Source organism: Dendrobates tinctorius, unplaced genomic scaffold (genome assembly GCF_039654945.1).
Source record: "Dendrobates tinctorius isolate UK_male_01 unplaced genomic scaffold, ASM3965494v1 ptg000111l, whole genome shotgun sequence".
NCBI classification, from domain to species: Eukaryota; Metazoa; Chordata; class Amphibia; order Anura; family Dendrobatidae; genus Dendrobates; species Dendrobates tinctorius.
In genome coordinates, this window is record NW_027361779.1 from 3,019,654 (window position 1) to 3,036,707 (window position 17,054).

Below are 17,054 nucleotides of genomic sequence, written 5' to 3' on the forward strand. Positions count from 1 at the left end.
GAAGACATGCATCTGGGTGGTAATGGACAGGTTCAGTAAGCAATGTCATTTCGTTCCCCTCTCTGGATTACCTAATTCAGAAACTCTGAGTAAGTTGTTTATTGTTCATGTAATAAGGCTGCATGGCGCTCCAGAGAATATCGTGTCCGACCGAGGTACCCAGTTTGTTTCCAAATTCTGGAGAGCATTCTGCAAACGTATTGGTATTGAATTATCCTTCTCCTCCGCTTACCACCCTGAGACCAATGGTCAAACGGAGCGTACCAACCAGGCTCTAGAGCAATATCTTCGCTGCTATGTCTCGGAACATCAGTCTGATTGGGCGGAACATCTCCCATTAGCTGAGTTCGCTCTAAATAACCAGTACCAGGAATCTATCAAAACCACCCCGTTCTTCTGCAATCATGGTTTGCACCCAAGTTTTGGTTCATTTTCGGCCAAGATGTCGGAGCTTCCGGGAGTAGAGAATTCCATACGTCACTTAAGGACAATCTGGTCGGAGGTGAACACAAACTTGAAAGGGTCCCAGGTCAGGCAGGCTTCGGCCGCAAATAAACGGAGGTCCACGGGGCCGCACCTAGGAGTTGGGGACAAAGTTTGGCTGTCTACCAGAAACATTAAGCTTAAGTTGCCATCTGCCAAACTGGGGCCCAGGTTTATTGGTCCCTACGAGATATTAGAAGTAATTAACCCGGTAGCCTTTCGTTTAAGGCTCCCTCAGTCTTTTAAAATTCCTAATGTTTTCCACAAATCCCTTCTCAAGGTGTACCGCTCCCCAATTCATCCCGTCCAGTCCCCTCCTCCTCCAGTTTTGGTCAAGGGTGCCTTGGAGTACGAAGTCCAGGGCATCCTTGATTCCCGTTTAGTGAGAAAGTCCGTGCAATATTTAGTTCATTGGAAAGGCTATGGCCCAGAGGAGAGGTCCTGGGTCCCCGCTAGTGACATTCATGCCAAGGGGTTGATTAGAAGGTTTCACCTCCATCACCCTGATAAACCGGGTTTTGAGGGTCCAGAGGCCCCTCTTGGAGGGGGGGTACTGTCACGTTTCCGCCAGACTTAGGGCCTGCTGTTCCGGTCGCGGCCACTAGGAGGCGCCGGACCGCCACTTTATCGTCAGACTCAGGGACGGCTGTTCCTGCCTCGGCCACTGGAAGGGGCCATGGTTCTGTCACGTCAGGCTCAGAGCCTACTGTCCCGGCTTTAGCCTCTAGGAGGCGCCGGTCTGTCACGTCGCCGTTAAATTCTGGGTCTGCTGCTCCTGTTGCGGTCACTAGGAGGCGCCATGGCTCGCCCGGGAGTTATGGTGCTGACAGAGTAAGGGCACCTGCGCAGGCATCTGGTGGATGCAGGCTCCACCCCTCTGTCAGTCATCAAGAGATTACTGCATCTCCATCTGGCCTGGTCCTGGGGGCGGTACTGATGACATCATCAGTCCAGGAACCTATGAGGGGTGACCTGATCCCTGAAATACCTTGGGACTGGTCTTGCAAGCCGCCGGATATATTCTCGGTTCCCCTGTGTGAATTACTTTCTGACTGACTGACTTTGGCCTGGACTTCTGACTCTCCTTCTGCCTAACGATTCTGTACCTCTGCTACTCTCCTGGTTTATGACTTTCGGCCTGAATCTGACTCTGCTTCTGCCTAACGATTCTGTACCTCTGCTACTCTCCTGGTTTATGACTCTCGGCCTGAATCTGACTCTGCTTCTGTCTACCGTTTTTGTACCATTGCTGCCCGACTGGTTTAGACCCGCATATCTCCACGTTTGTGTCCTGTATTGGAACACCTTTCTGACGACCGTCCTGCTCTGGACACTGCTCCTATTCAGACAGCGCCTCCTGGGCTCTGCTATAAATCCAGATCCCTGTATAGGGGTAAAGGGTATCAGTGTTTCTCGGGGTGTTGCCTGGCTGCAGCCCAGACCCGCAGGCGGACGTCACAATGTGGAAGTCGAGTCTAATCCAGTCATAGTTCATTTTTATCACTGTAAACCTGTCAGCACTTTCTGTTGACAGGTGAAAGATCCTTAAAATAGTAATTACACCGCGCTATACTGGGAAAGACAAGGGTTAATATTAGACTACTCACTTGATAATGTATAGAAAAAACAAGATGTCCTGGAGGCTGGTTGCCTGGTCTTGGAAATAAGGATAGTTGTTAGTGTATAGAAAAAGTGCAATGTCCTTAAGGCTGATCGCTTTGTCTTGAAAATGTAAGTAGTTATTAATGAATCCGACCATAAGTGCATCCAACCTTGGAACTGTTACTGGGATACTGACTGGCACATGTCCCCTAATCCTGGTTTAAATATAATTACTTGCCGAATGCTTGTGGCTGAATATCCTTAGATAAATCAAGAGCACCTGGTACTAGACTGTTATATGCAGAGGCAGACTTGGAAGCTGGTGGTCGGTGGTGCATTCAAGCGTGCTAGATGGGGTGGGTGATGACCGCTGCTGCTGGGCAGTGAAGCAGTGCGGATCGCCGCTACCTTGCATGCTCCGGCCGTGAGCGATGCTGAGGAGGTCGGCGTGTGTTGAGGGCAGGGTGTAGCGTGACGTCACACTGGGAAAGGACGGTGGCTGGCTAGTGGCACAAAACCAACGCGTTTCGAGAGAACGTCTCTCTTCATCAGGGTTGTGCCTGCCACTGCATAGAGCGTCCTTATAAAGTATCCTGAAACCCTGCAGAGTAATCACCTGACCCACAGCTGCCTGATAAGAAAGCCTCATTAGGAAGGAGAGATTGTGGATTCAGTGAGAATCAGAAAGGGAGGAGGGGAGGATGGCAGTGTCTGCATTTAACCCTAAAACAAGTAGAGGTTGCATGAGACTGAATCCAAATGAATGGACATAGCGAATATGTGTATATAAAAGGGAATGAATTATGAGATTAAGAAATACATAAATAAAATATGCATGTGGTGTAACCTTTATTTATTAAGATAATTAAAATAGATTAAAAAATGAGAATGCAAATATATATATAAAAAAATATATATATATCAAGAATAATACTAAAAATAGGAAAAAATATAAAAATTAAAATTAAAATAAAAAGTAAAAAGTATGTGCATATTTCAAAAAGCCCCATTTTATCGGGCCCTGGTTTTTCGTTTATGGGCTGATCAAAAAGTCCGACATTCATATGAAATCATGTCCATACTTCTGATGTAGCTTCACTTTTAAGCCCTTTTGTTTGGGGCTTAAAACTTGTACCACAAAGTGAGGAAAAAACTAGAACGCATAGAGCTCAATTTCGTGATTCAAACCTGCTGGGGCTAGAGTGTCAAGGGTAAAAATCCATCTGGATTCCACTCGGGACATTGCTTTGAGATAGTCGCCCCTTCTATGATTTGGCTTAACTAATTGTATGCCCATATAGGAGACACCTCTGCATGATCGATTGTGCATGTCTGCAAAGTGGCGGGACAATGGATGTCCCTTATATCCCTTTCTAATGTTGTCAAGGTGCTCCTTAATCCTTACTTGCAGAGGTCTCTTAGTTCTGCCTACATACATCTTCCCACAGGGACATTTTAAAATATATATAACGCCTGATGTTTGACAGGAAATACTGTCTTTAATGTGAAAAGTATTCATGTTAGATGAGTCCGTGAAGCACTGATGGAGTTTTTTGGGGGTTGCTGTTCTAATACAGCATGCACATCTCCCACAGGATTGAAATCCCTGTGTGTTTGGGCTTGACCGGACTGCTTGGTTGGTTTGCGAGATAGAGCCACACATCTTGGTAGTGGGTGCCAGCAATAGGCCAAGATTCGGTGCCTTCATATATACGAACCGAGGTTTTTTTGGAAGTAAATCACCCACCTGTTTATCACTCTGTAAGTGTGACCAATGTTTATGAATGATCCTATTGAATGCCTTGTAACCTGTATGAAACTGCGTTATAATGGGTAGATTACACTGGGGAACAATTTGAAAAAATTTTCTGTTGAGTTAGGTTTTTGAGCTGATTTATACTAAAATTGGCATGCTGATTCCAAAAATGTAGTCAGTTTTTTTCTATCACGTCAAGTTTTTCCTCCTCAACTTACCTGCCATAGAAGCACAATTGCACTGATTTCTGTAATAAGACTTGTTATCTGAGTACAATTCGACTCATATAGAGCTACGTGGCATTTTGTAAGAGTAGTCACAACTGAGACAGTGTGGTGAGAGGTGTGTACAGCTCCCAATACGTCATAATTATCAATATCTTTACACAAAAAATGTATCATAGTAGGAATAAATAGGATTTGTGATAGCTTTTCTCTTTACATTGGACGCTTAGTTGTAATTTATATATCTTTTATGATTTTTTTCTTTGTTAGTTTTCAAAGCTTGTAACTTTCCATCTCAGTGTTTTATTTACTTATGTACATATTTACTTTGTTTCAGATCATGTCTGCTCCTTCTTCCTCTTGTCGTAAATGCTTAAACAACCCTGACTCCTTCTGCTATATTTGTGGTGTTTTCACCATTCCAGTTCAAAGGGCAAACATCAGTGCATTTGTCAAACAAGCATATTTTGCATATTTTAAAGCAAAACTCGGTGATCAAGATAAGCCATGGGCCCCTCACATAGTGTGCAAGCAGTGTGTCGAGAGTTTACGGATGTGGACCAAAGGAACACGTGAAAAGTTGGCATTTGGTATCCCCATGGTGTGGAGAAAGCAAAAAAGTCATTCCACAGACTGTTACTTCTGTTTAGTGAAAACATCAGGATTTAACACGAAAAATAAAAGTAAAATAGAATATCCAAATCTACCGTCAGCTATCAGACCAATGCCTCATTCAGCTGAAATTCCAGTGCCAGTTTTCGAACAGCTACCATCTCTAGAAGTTCTGAGTGATGTTGACGAACACAGTGACAGCAATGATGCAGAATTTGAAAGTCACAAGGATTCAGTTCGTAATGGATTTGATCAGCACGAGTTAAATGATTTAGCACGTGAATTGGGCTTATCAAAAAAAGCTTCAGAATTACTAGCATCAAGGCTGAATGAGAAACAGTTACTTGAACAAGGAGCGAAGGTATCATACTTTTGTACTAGAGAAAGTACATTTTTGCAGTACTTTCGGTGTGACAGCGGTTTTGTGTTTTGCCATAATATTCCTGGTTTACTACAAGAATTAGGGCTTTCAATGTACAATCCAAATGAATGGCGACTGTTTATTGATAGCTCAAAGCGGAGTCTTAAGTGTGTCCTTCTACACAATGGCAATTTATTTGGTGCAGTCCCTATTGGGCATTCTGTCTCTCTTCATGAAGAACACAGAGATGTAAAGAGAGTTATTGAAATATGACACACACAATTGGATCATCTGTGTTGACCTTAAAATGGTTTGCTTCCTTCTTGGTCAGCAATGTGGGTACACAAAGTATCCCTGCTTTCTCTGTATGTGGGATAGCAGAGCTCGAGAAAAGCATTGGGTTGAGTCGAATTGGCCTCCAAGATCTGGTCTTAAACCTGGAGATCCTAACATTCTACATCAGCCACTTGTTGACAGGAAGAATATACTATTCCCACCACTGCACATAAAACTAGGTCTCATGAAGCAATTTGTAAAAGCATTGCCAACTGACGGCGACTGTTTTAAGTACATCATGTTGGCACTTCCTGGACTGTCCATTGAAAAAATCAAGGCTGGTGTGTTTGATGGTCCACAAATTTGACAGCTCATCAAATTGAACATTTCACCGGGACTATGTCAGATCTTGAGAAGAATGCTTGGTTATCATTCAAAGACGTCGTCAAGAACTTTCTTGGAAATACACGTGCAAGTAATTACAAAGAAATTGTTCAGAAACTATTGGAGAGCTACAAAGCGCTTGGTTGCAACATGAGTATTAAACTACATTTTCTGCATTGCCATCTTGCCAACTTTCCAGAAAATCTAGGTGCTGTTAGCGATGAGCAAGGTGAACGATTTCACCAAGATTTGAAGGTTATGGAAGACCGTTACCAGGGGAGATGGGATGTACATATGATGGCTGACTATTGCTGGAGCATCAAACGTGATTGTCCTCAAGTTAAACACTCCAGAAAAAGCTATAAATGTTCATTTTTACCTTAAATACTTGCATATATATATATATATATCCTTTGTAAAAAACATGATAGTGTTAAAAAACATATTTGTCATGCCTATTTCTTATATATTTCATTTTTTGTTCATATTTGTACTATTTAAAAAAAACAAAAAACTTTTTAGGTACAGTAGTTTACATATTTTTGAGAAGACAAAAATCCTATAGTTCAAAAACTTGACGTGATAGAGAAAAACTGAGATCATTTCTGGATTCAGCATCCAAAAATTAATTAAGAACAGTTGTCTGACCTAACTCCTAAAAAAATTGCGTTCCCCAGTGTTATGAATCTGTTCTGTAATCGTGGCTACATTATTAGCTGAAGGAGGTTTATGTATCAATGAGGATCTGGGTAAGGATTCTACCTCTTGCCTGGTTTTCTCAAGCAGTTCTATATTATATCCTTTAGCCACAAATTGATTAATTAGGTATTGAGTTTCCTTTTTATATTCAATCATGTTTGTGCAGTTGCGCCTGATACGCATAAATTGGCTTTTTGGAATGTTAGTGAGCCATATAGGTAAATGGCAGCTAGTAGTATGAATGTAGCTATTAGAATCTACTTCCTTATGATAGCTTTTTGTAGTTAATCTGCCATTTTCAATACATATGGTTAGATCTTTAGCTAATTACAGTGATAGCAGGAGCGGTGGATGGGAGTATTCATCTGCTGCTCCTGCTCTGTAAATAAGTAATTTAAAAAATGGTATGGGTTCCTCTGTATTTCTGCCAACCACCCAGGCAAAACTCACAGATGGGGGCTGCAACCCTCAGCAGTCAGCTTCAGCAAGGCAAGTTATCAAGAATAGAAGGGTCCCCATGCTGTTTTTAAGTATTGAAATAAATATTTAAAAAAAACGGCGTGGGGTCCCCGCATTTTTGATAACCAGCCTTGCTAAAGCAGACAGCTGAGGGATGGTATTCTCAGGCAGTAAAAGGGCCATTGATATTGGCTCCCCAGCCTAAAAATAGGAGCCCACAGCTGCCCAGAATAGGCACATCTATTAGATGCGCCAATTCTGGCGCTTTGCCTGGCTCTTCCCACTTGCCCTCTAGCGGTTGCAAGTGGGGTGATAGTTGGGGTGGTTGATGTCAACTTTGTATTGTCATGTGACATCAAGCCAACGGCTTAGTAATGGAGAGGCGTCTATAAGACATCTATCCATTACTAATCCTATAGTTACATTGTAAGAAAACACCGTCCTTTAATTGAAAGAATGACACAGACTTCTTTAATAATCTTAACTAAATCATTCTTACGAACTCACCTAATTTCACAGAAGCCCTTAATCTCCTGTAATAAAACTAAAATATAAAAACATCAATATACCATACCTGTCCAACATTTTGTCCCACGCCGTAATCCATGTAAACAGTTTTCAACCTAGACGGTGCCAAGACGGGACCATCCAGGCTGAGAACCACTGGTGACTGAGCGACTGCGAGTGCAGCCTCAGTGACTAGTGGTGACATCATTGAGGTTACGTCCAGTCACTTAGGCTACATTTCCAGCTGGGCTGAACTGCAGTGACCTCGGTGAGATCCCCTCTAGCACCATGAGAAAAACTCTCACAGTGTATCATAGTATTATAGTATCATAGAGCACGTTTGCTCATCCCTATTAGCTAATCTTTGAAACTGCTGAGGAAGAGGGCTCTATTGCTATAAGATGTAACAGGTGAAATAACTAAGTAATATGTCATAATTCATACTTTCCAGTTCTTTAAAATTGATGTCTTTGCAAAAGGATATACAGCTAAAATTAGATCAACTCTTGGCATCACATCTCAGACTAGATTAACACCTTAGTGACGGAGCTAATTTTGACCTTCAAAAAAAAAAATCCTTCATGACCAGGTCAAATTTTTAATTTTTTTAAAATTCTGATCAGTGTCACTTTATGTGGTAATAACTCTGGAACGCTTTAGCAGATCCCAATAATTCTGAAACTGTTTATGTCATGAGATACTGCAATTTATTAGTTGTAAATTTTGGTAGATATGATTTGCATACAGTGCGCTGCGAATTGGATTTGTCTTCCAACAAGACAATGATCCCAAACATAAAGCAAAATCTACAATGGAATGGTTCACAAATAAACATATCCAGGTGTTAGAATGGCCAAGTCAAAGTCCAGACCTGAATCCAATCGAAAATCTGTGGAAAGAACTGAAAATTGCTGTTCACAAATGATCTCCATCAAACCTCACTGAGCTTGAGCTGTTTGCCAAGGAAGAATGGGCAAGAATTTTAGTCTCTCATATGCAAAACTGATAGAGACATATCTCAAGCGACTTGCAGCTGTAATCGCAGCAAAAGATGACGCAACAATATATTAAGTTAAAGGGGTCAAATAATATTGCACGCCCCACTTTTCCGTTTTTGACTTTCCAGAAAAATTTAAAATAACCAATAAATTTCGTTTAACTTCCCAATTGTGTTCCACTTGTTGTTGATTCTTCACCAAAAATTTACATTTGGTATCTGTATGTTTGAAGCATGATATGTGGGAAAAGGTTGAAAATTCCAGGCAGCCAAATACTTTCGCAATGCACTGTATATTTATGAAAATATAAAAATTTGAGAACATTTAGCAATTTTCAAACTTTAAATTGTTATGCTATTAAATTAGATAGGTATATCACAGAAATAATTACTAAATAAACTTTCCTATACATCTACTTTAAGGTTGCATTATTTTTGACACATAATTTTTTGTTAGAAAGTTAGAAGGGTTAAAATTTGTCTAACGATTTCTCATTTTCCCAAAAAAATTGACAAAATTGTTTTTTAGGGACCACATCATATTTGAAGTGACTTGGGGTGACTATATGATATAAAATATCAAAAATTGACAGCATTATAAAAACTGCACCCATCAGAGTCCTCAAAACCACATTCAAGAACTTTATTAACCCTTCGGGTGCTTCACAGGAATTAATGGAATGTGGAAGGAAAAAAATTTACTTTAGCCCCAATTTTTTTACTTTCACAAGGATAACAGGAAAAAAATGAACTATAAAATTTGTTGTGCAACTTCTTCTGAGCACGACGATACCACATACAGTACAGACCAAAAGTTTGGACACACCTTCTCATTCAAAGAGTTTTCTTTATTTTCATGAATATGGAAATTGTAGATTCAATCTGAAGGTATCAAAACTATGAATTAACACATGTGGAGTTATATAATTAACAAAAAAGTGTGAAACAACTGAAAATATGTCTTATATTCTAGGTATAAGACATATTTTCTCTATTCAAGAGAATGCCAAGAGTGTGCAAAGCAGTAATCAAAGCAAAAGGTGGCTACTTTGAAGAACCTAGAATATAAGACATATTTTCAGTTGTTTCACACTTTTTTTGTTAATTATATATTTCCACATGTGTTAATTCATGTGTTAATTCATAGTTTTGATGCCTTCAGAGTGAATCTACAATTTTCATAGTCCTGAAAATAAAGAAAACTCTTTGAATGAGAAGGTGTGTCCAAACTTTTGGTTTGTACTGTATGTGGGTGAAACTACTATTTGGGCACATGACAGGGTTCTCAAGGGAAGCAGCAAAATTGTACTTTTTGAACACAAAAATCTCTGGAATTGAGAGCAGATGTCATGGTGCCTTTGAAGAGCCACTGATGTGCTTGAATATTTTAACCCACCAAAAGTGACTTCATTTTGAAAACTTCACCCCTCAAAGATGTTATCCAGGGGTATACTGAGGATTTTGAACCCAAATGTGCTACACATAATTTTATAAAATTAGGTTGTCACATTGAATATGTCATCATTAATGCTGAGAGTGCTTGCTATTTGGTTTTGCATCATGTGCTTGGGTATGTTGTGAGTATTGCAGGTGCTCGAGCAACGTGCTCGATTCCCCAATCTGCATGTTTCGCAGCTGTTAGGCACCAAAACAAACAGGCAGGGATTGCCTGTTTATGGCAGGCAATTCTTGCATGTTTTCAGGCTGTCTAACAGCAGTGAAACATGCGGGACGAAGACTTTAGCATGTCACCCGAGCAACAGCGATACTTGGTGCATACGCAAGCTCCCTATGCAAACTCTTTTTCTCAACACTAGTCATCTTATCATAATTTTTTTATAACTTGAAAAACCCTGATCCCAACCGTAACCCTCAACCCTAAACCTCAATGGTAAAAACTGACAAAGGGGATTACACAGTGGGGATGACATACTAACTATTACCTTTTGGGGTCTGTCACTGGAAAGGAAATAAAGAAAAGGAACCAAAAGCAAAAATATCTGCTGATGAAGGGTGCTGTTGAGCAGATCTCAGCGGGTGCATGGCACATGCCATTTTTTTTTACTATCATGACCCAGTGTTCACTGTAGGCCTGTATTTTGTGTCCACACGTAGCCCATGAGCATGCACAGTGAACTCTAGGACCTGATCACAGCTAGAAACCTTTACGTAGAGTGAACATTACGCCGATTTACAACATGAGAAATGATCCAAAAAATGTGCCTCCCGTCTAATCTATTGTGGTAAAGATTAAAAAATTACTGGTTGCATAAATCCAAGAATAAAACACATTATTTGTGCTACAGAGTTCATATTTTGTGTAGATTCCTGCTACAAATTTTATAGCAATCACAGAGAATATTTAGAAGTTTATAAATGCAAATAAAAAAATAATGTGCAAACATTCCTATTTTTCAGTAAATTTGCGTGTTTGTGAAAACTTGCCCAAGGCTGGAAAATGACTAGATATAACCTTGATAGTGAATAATCATATGGGAAAGGACTTAAATAACATTTCACCTCCTGGAAAATAATTCCAAGCAATTCTAGTGTTTTTCATTATCATACAGCTTTGATGTGTGCATTCGGAAAAGCATATCCTTAATGAATTCATGAACATGGTTTTAGTCAGATGTACTCTCAAATAAAATATTTATTGATTTGTCGCAGTTTGCTGAAAATTGTTAATAATTTAAAATGTATTTATTTAATCTATGGGGTCAGGTGGTCACTTACAGTTCAAATATTTTCTGGGATTTATTAAATACTTTTTTCTTACCATCATCTGAATTAATTCTCAGTGTTACAGCAAATAAATTCCTATACAGTAACTGACTGTATAGTGAGAGCACATATTAAAGGGCACATTCAGAGAAACAAAAAATAAAGTTAAACTCCGGGCAAATTTTCATACTTTATATAATAATGGACCTATTAGGAATACTTAACAAAGCAGAGCTTAACAGCTGTTGTCTAAAACATCACAATACAGACTCACTGCTCTACTAGTCACTGGTATGCACTCTGTACATATCAATGGGACAATTTTGACAACTCTTGGTTCCATTTTAAAAATGTCAGTCAGTGGATTTCTCTCTACTAAACTAATACCAATATGAGGTAATACATTTGTAGACATGTGAAAAAATATACAGTATTTTTCTGATTATCAGTCACACTTTTCCCCCCAAAATTTGGTAGAAATATAGGGGTGTGTGTTAGGGCTCATACTCACTTGCGAGAGACTCGCACGATTCCTGGCACTGCCGCCGGCACTCAGACTGGAGTGTGCGGCTCCATGTATTTCTATGCAGCCGCACGCTCAGGTCTGTAATTGAGACATCGAGATTGCCATTCCTTGATATTCTCATTGAGAAAAATGAAAAAGGAGAATTAGTGACTTCTACGTATAGAAAACCTATGTCCACTAACTCCTTATTACATTGGGGCAGCCATCATCCCCAACATCTTAAGAGAGCCATCCCCAAGGGACAGTATCTCAGAGTTTGGAGAAACTGCTCTGATATGTCGATGTTTGAGTCCCAAGCTAGGGACTTGAGGGATAGATTCCTGGATAGGGGTTATCCCAAAAACGTGTTAAAACAAGCTTACCGAGGAGCTAAGGATTGTATGCGATCTGAATTATTGAACCCCAATAATAAGAAATTTTTGGAGAATGATACCCTTAGATTCATCACCACATATGATAATGGTGCAATTCCTGTGAGGAACATCATTAAAAAACATTGGTCTGTCCTACAGATGGACAAGGACATTTCTCCCTATTTGAGTGACTATCCTAAAATCACTTACAAAAAAGCACGGTCTCTAAATGACAGAATTGTGCATAGTTACTTTTCTACTCCTGTTTCCAAAGCATGGCTCCATAGTGATGTCGTGGGTTGCCACAAAGGTGGCCATTGTGTTGCTTGCCAACACATTGGCGTAGGTAAGAGTTTTGTGAGTAATGTAACTGGAAAAAGCTATTCCATCAAACATTTTATGAATTGTAGCCCTAAGGGTGTCATTTATAAAGTTACTTGCAAATGTGGACTCGAGTATGTGGGAAAAACAATCCGTGAATTTAAGAGGAGGATTGGTGAGCACGTTGGTCATGTAACACATAAAAGGGACACTTCACTTTCAAGACATACTCATGGTCTACACGATGGTCAAATTACACACCTCAACTTTACTGCCATTGATAGGGTATTTAAACCTCAGAGAGGGGGCAGCTGGGATCAGTTGCTTTTACAACGTGAGGCCAAATGGATTTTCTACTTAGATACGTTTACACCTAAGGGCCTCCATGACCAGATCAATTATAGCTGTTTTATTTGAATTCTTTCCCCTTCCTCATTACCCACCATATAAATTTGATATTTTGCCTGAATCTCTTTTTGTCACCTGATATCAGGATTTGCATATATATATATATATATATATGTATAATTATACATTTATTTCTTGTTGCCATTTGCTTAATTGTCCATATGTGCATACAATCTCTCCCCCCTGGAATTCTAATTCCCTATATTACATCATGCAGTATGTATAAATCCCTCCTTTTGACTTCCCATATATAGTGTATGGACCACTGTCCTCCCACTTGTGTTGATGATACTGTACACCTAACAGGGTGATGGTATTGGAAGTCAAATGAGGCTATATTGTCAACGTATGTTCTGCTGATTATAAGTCGGGTACATCTTTTTGGTGTGCTCCGTGATTGGATGTCAACGGAAGTGGGGCACCTCTTTGGTGCGCTCCAGATGCTGCATTTGGCAGCGTATGCTCCACTGACCGGATGTGTGGCATATCTTTTTGGTGTGCTCCGCTGATGGATGTCACCAGAAGTGGGGCACATCTTCTTGGTGCGCCATGGAGGCTACACTTGTCGGCACATGTTTCGCTGACTGGAAGTGGGGCATATCTCCTTGGTGAGTGCCGCTAGTAGCTGTCACCGGAAGTTTGGCAGAGCTTTCTTGTGCGGTCCGTCGGTGGACGTCACCGGAAGTGGGGCATACCTCTTTGGTGTGCTCCGTGTGTGGATGTCAGCGGCTGTGCCAGGTTTTCATGTGAGTCTCTCACAAGTGAGTATGGGCCCTTATAATCCAAAGGTAGCTTACCCAGAAGGGGCAGCTGAAGTGGAGTATGTTCACCAGAGGCAGGGTCGCTGTTTCAAGAGGCCAGCAGTAGAAGCAGGAGTAGAGCAATGCTTCTGGCCCCGGGCTTTGTAGGAGATGGTGTCCCGGCAGTAAGAGGCTGTGGACCTTGGACTCTCCTTAGATGTCGGCAGTGAGCGGAGTGTGCAATCCCATTGATTGCCTCCCTGTGGTGGGCTTTGAGAAAATGATCACCAGAGTTGGCTAATGGCAGACTGAGAACTCGGGAGAAGATGTGACACCGCTCTACCACCCCCCAGGTAAGCTAAAATAAAATCAGACACACCACTGTTATGAATGAGTCACTGTAGGAGGCAAAAACAGAAATACTAGCTAAGTCCAGAAAACCAGAGAAGTTGGCAGCTATCGAATTACAGACCCCTGAACCTATCAACAACAACTAGCAGTAGCCGTGGGGGTTCCTACGGTTCCCTAGACCCCTCGATCACAGCCGGAGAACTACATAGGCCTAAAGACAGAAAGGGAAATCTAAACTGCCCCAGAGCAGACCCCAAAGTAATAGGCAGCCCCCAACATATAATGACGGTGAAGCAAGATGAAAAAACACTCACACAGATAGAAAGATAGGCTGAGCAAAAAATGGGGCCCAAGCTAACTACATAGGACAGGATAGAAAAGCTGCTGTCTGTAATCCGCCAAAACCCTATCAAAACAAGAGCCAACAGCTGATAGGGAAAAAAGCCCTGAAGACGCTAGGCTTCAAAAAGACTATATCAGCACTCAGGTATCTTCTGAAGACAGAGCAAAAAGGAATTCAGCACACCCCAGCAGGGAATGGCAGAAATCCAGAAAAACAAGGAAAAACAAAACCAAAACACAAATGCAAAAGGCAGAAAACTTAGCTTCTGAGGAGCAGGAATCAGACTGATCTCCTAGAATCCCTCAGAGAGATCACCAGCAAGGCAGAAGGGCGTCGGCTGCCTTATATCCAGTCAGCAATTCCCATCACCCAGTCATCATCATCCTGCCCAGATGCTTGGTAATCAGCCTCACCACCTTCCTTCACCAGAAGAGGGTGTTCATCAGACCTCAATGGTGAAGGGGAAAATGAACTCACAACACACCACTATTTTATGTAATAAAAAGTTTTCCTATTTTCCTTCCCAAAATTTGGGGTGCATATTATGGCCTAGTGCGTCTTATAGTCCACAAAATATGGTATGTCTTGATGCAGATCAAATTACCATTGCAAAGAAAATTAAACTTCATTCTTTATGCAAATTTACTTGCAAGAAAATTAGATTTTTTTTTTTAATTAGCCATTCTCAATGCCTCCCACGCGCATTGATTTGTGCTGCCGGTGCCAGAGGATAACAGTTGGATCTCAAATCTCACACTTGCACTGTTAGTTTCACTGGCGTTAAAAGTGATGATCTATCCCAGCTGTTTGCATTTGTCTCAGTGACTGTACTGTGTACAGTTTTGGGCACCGGTGCTCAGGAAGGATATAATGGAACTAGAGCAGGTACAAAGGATGGCAACAAAATTAATAAAGGGGATGGGGGAACTTCAATACCCAGACAGATTAGCAAAATTAGGATTATTTAGTCTAGAAAAAAGACGACTGAGGGGCAATCTAATAACCATGTATAAGTATATAAGGGGACAATACAAATATCTCTCCGAGGATCTGTTTATACCAAGGAAGGTGACGGTCACAAGGGGGCATTCTCTGCGGCTGGAGAAGAAAAGGTTTTTCCATCAACATAGATGAGGATTCTTTACTGTTAGGGCAGTGAGAATCTGGAATTCCCTGCCTGAGGAGGTGGTGATGGCGAACTCAGTCGAAGGGTTCAAGAGAGGCCTGGATGTCTTCCTGGAGCGTAGCAATATTGTATCTTACAGTTATTGTTAGGGTCTTAAGAAGGACGTTTATCTGGGGATTTATTGGGCCCTGATGAAGTGAGCTGGGACAGCTCAGGAAACGCGTAGGCACCAATAAATTTCCTTGAATTATACCTACAGCAGCGCAGTGTATCATTGCACCTTAAAGCCATCTTCACTATGTTACTTATAGCACACGTGCCACATACCTATGTCATACACCTTGCTGCACACTGAGCGTAGAAACTGGAATTGAATGGCTCAGATCAGGCAAAGAGAGTTACACTATTCTTCAAGTGAATGAATAAATCTAGATGTGGGGAACAGAGCACATAATAGAGGGATACCCTATGGAGGGAGAATGGGTAAGTACTTGGTTAGGCTCAACTTGTGGAGTTGTGATAGGCACAACTCCTATGTAGGCATGAAGAAACACAGCTGCTGCCACCTTGTGATTGGTGGATAAATCCTACTGGAATTATTGTAGTCAAATATTGTATTGATTCTTCAACAATTATGATAATACTTTTTTTTAGTCACAACATGCTTTATTGTTGGTAAGGTGTTCAAATGTGTTGTGAATAAAAAGCCTTATTATCATAATTATTGAAGAATCAATTTACTCCAGTGGGGCAGCCCACTTTGGGTGTTTCATCCAACTAGATTAAATTCTTCAAGTTAATGGCACAATCATGATATTTAGAGCCAGACAGAATCTTTTCAACAACAGCATCAATCAGCCAATGATGAAAGCATTGTGTAGGGTTTATTGATGAAAGCTAAAGCACTTGACTCTTTTTAGACCACCCACAAAGCACTTGTGACATCATTTGCATGAGGAGAAAGACAGTCTTATTCTTATTCAAAATGTCTTTAATTGTACTACCCAGCATTGGCATTACAGTTAGAAATCTGCAGTCTATCTTTCAACCCCTTTTAACCCTGAAGCCAATTTTCACCTTTTTGACTGGTCAAAAATTTAAGTTCTGACAAGTATAATTTTATGTGGCAATAACTCTGGAATGTGACCATGACATCTAGAGGATGAAGCAATTGTAGTTAGTATCAACACCTTCCCATGCTACAGGACTTCAGTTAAGTTTATCTTCTGTGATGATCATGCTGGGGACAGCCCCTGTGCCCATATAATCATGTGGACATATGTAGTATGTCCATTTGCAGTGTTACTTTGGCAAATTGAGTGCTTGGGTACATCCAATGTCAAGACAGGCTTAAAAAGAAGCAAACTAAGATTTAACATTTGGACTAAAAAGCATAGACAAATATTTGAATTGGAGACAAAATCTCTCAGTATAGTACAGTTCACGTTAGTATTTGTATGCCAGGCAAAACTTTATCCTTGAAGTAGTGATCGTTTCTGCTATTGCAGTTTCGGACAGATTTGCCCTTTTCAAGTGGGTCGTGCTGATATGCAATACCAAGTTCGGTTACTACCAAAAGTACAGAGCTGTGTTTATTAAGCAGAAAAGAGGACTTTATATTTGCTGGAGCACTGCAGACCCTTTTAAATGCTGATTGGTGAGAAGTGTGTTTAGTAAGACTGAGTTCAAGTCACCTCAATTTCTGTTTTCATTAAAGTTGTTATGACAAAATTTATAAAACAGTGAGTCATGTTAAAATTAAAGATATTTTCTTATGTGGGAAAAAGTTCAAGATGCATTTT

The 17,054-nt window shown here is 40.6% G+C and overlaps 1 protein-coding gene across 1 annotated transcript in view; it reads right to left on the minus strand.

Annotated features, from left to right (window-relative positions):
* Positions 1-17,054, minus strand: part of GRIK2 (glutamate ionotropic receptor kainate type subunit 2) — a 1,148,051-nt gene that overhangs the window by 549,013 nt on the left and 581,984 nt on the right. The gene's annotated exons all lie outside the window — the stretch shown is intronic.